We start from the raw sequence: 2272 nt of genomic DNA on the forward strand, positions 1-2272 counted from the left end.
GGACTGGTTTCAAGAGACATCTGGTTTCAGGCACATCCATCTCTGTTTGGACTGACACACATTGGTAAACTGGTGAGGTTTCTTGTGATTCGCTCTGAGTCTGAACTGAAACCATAGTGCTCTTCTTCTGTCTTCTCTCTGAGAGTAATTTCCTCGTCAGATCTTTTAGGTGTTTATCGTTTAGTTTCTGATTTACATCGGACATGTCATTGAGCTGTTTCATTAAGTGATTTTGTACTTCCATATGTGCCAATTCAGACTCCTTACATTTCTCTTCACACAAGAATTTTACAGGACTTGTCGTTTCCGTAGAGTTGGGCAAATTCTCAATTTCAATTAAAGCCTCTCCTTGAACATTTTCTGCTGTTTGATTAACAGGAACCTCAGTTAAGTTTCCAGTTTGGGTGATGTCCATGGGTTTTCCCAGAGATGGATGTTTCTCCCCTTTTTGATCCAGTGTCTCCTGAAGTTTCAAGATGTATTCCTCTTTGGAGACCAGCTGTGTTGCAGTGTTCGTAGAATAACTTTCCTTTTTCGTGGACGCTACCTCATCACGTTATTCAGCCAGCATTGAAACATTTTGGACCTCAATATTCTCAGCAAAAAAACTTATATCAATGCAAGGTTCAGACTTTGGGAACATTTTCCACAACGTCTTTTGTTCACTTTTGGGCAAAGCTTCCTGGTGACTTTGATTTTCAGACAGAGGACCATTGATGTCACTGTTTTCAGCAAAAAAAAGTCAGATCGATGCAAGTATCTGGCTGGGGGAACRATTTCCACAACAGTGGGGTCTTCTTGTTGCGCCTGGTCTTTGACTGTTTTTTCCCTTTCTGGTCGACTTTCTTCTGTGTTTCTGTGACAGATTTCTTTTCGGTCACCGGCTCTGTTATAAAACTAACAAGTTCCTTTTCGCAAATCTCCGTCTTAAAGGAATCCTCTTGATCATCTTCCTCTTCAGGCAGAGAAGTGTGCTGATTGATACCAATTTCAGTGCTGGACTTAGAGGACTCTKCCTTCTCTGGTTTCTTCTTCAGTACGCAGATCAAATCCTGTTCGGTAATCAGTGAATCATCTTCCGTTCCAGTAGTTTCAGCTGGGGTCCTTAGTTCTGCAGGGCCATATTTCTCCAACCACAAGGACCACGGTATCATTTTCACCTTCATCTTGTTACGTCTCCTCTTCAGTGGCTGTTCCTCAGTCTTAGAGGGCTGTTCTTTCTCTGTTGTGTCGACTGACTCCTGCTCTCCAGCGATGGACTCTTCTACACTGATCAGTGAATTGTTCTGCTCAGTGATCAGTGAATTGTTAAATGGTACCTGGTGTTCCATATTTTCAGTTGACATCGTAAGCTCATCAGATGCATGCAGCGCCCACCAGGCTGCAAATGACATCTTCTTCTTGCGCTTGGGTGGCGTGGGTGGCTGTACTTYCCTCTCGACTATGTTGTCGGATGCTACTTCTTCGATTGTACGCTGGTTGGACTCCATTTTAACTTTTGCTTGTGGTTTTAAGATGGATCACTTCTCTAGAAATTCAGTAGATTTCAAAGTTGAAAATCCTACTATGTACTGCTAAGTAACTTCTCACGAGAAACTATCGACAACGGCTGCTAACAGGTTGGGATGAAGGTAGATGGATGTGACGAGCTTATATAATCGCTAGTGATGTCAGAATTCTGCGGGGCGCCGATTTATATTTTCGCATTCACCTGAGTAATGTGTAGTTACGCCACTGGTTTCTGTAGTGTAGTGGTTATCATGTTTGCTTAGCACGCAAAAGGTCTCTGGTTCAAAACCAGAGAGAAACTGATTTTGCATCTTCTATTCATTACAGGTAACAAGGGTTCAATGGTTTAATGATCTGTACTCTGAATCCAGGCATCTGAGAGCAAGACTCAGTAGAAACTTTTGTCTCTGCTCCTGACATCTTCAATACAGTTTTGATCCCAGGTTTAGTTTATGGACCATAATGTGAAATTAGGCACAAGTACAAGTCTGACAGTTTGTTCACCAAGTCATGTGCTCTCTGAGAAGATCTATGGTATAAGTATTTGACATTGTTCCATGCCCATCGTTGACATTAGTCTCTGACAACTTTTGGATCCTCTACCAGCAAAGTGAATAGGTTTCTGTAGTGATGAGTTTTCATCGATTTGCCAAAAACTTAGATCTTAACAAAGAGCGTTCATATCCTAATGTTTTTCAATATCAACTTGCATAAACAAGTTGGATAGTTGAACCTCGGATTCAGGAAGAGCAGTGTGGTTTTC

At 41.8% G+C, this 2272-nt stretch overlaps 1 protein-coding gene and 1 non-coding gene across 2 annotated transcripts in view; both read left to right on the forward strand.

Moving 5' to 3' along the window:
• The window catches only part of erbb4b (erb-b2 receptor tyrosine kinase 4b), a 318305-nt gene that overhangs the window by 16306 nt on the left and 299727 nt on the right, over positions 1-2272 (forward strand). The gene's annotated exons all lie outside the window — the stretch shown is intronic.
• trnaa-agc (transfer RNA alanine (anticodon AGC)) lies at positions 1738-1810 on the forward strand. Its single transcript has one exon. It is a non-coding gene; the product is annotated as a tRNA-Ala (tRNA).

The sequence above is a fragment of the Poecilia reticulata genome, linkage group LG2 (genome assembly GCF_000633615.1).
Source record: "Poecilia reticulata strain Guanapo linkage group LG2, Guppy_female_1.0+MT, whole genome shotgun sequence".
In the NCBI taxonomy this organism is placed as follows: domain Eukaryota; kingdom Metazoa; phylum Chordata; class Actinopteri; order Cyprinodontiformes; family Poeciliidae; genus Poecilia; species Poecilia reticulata.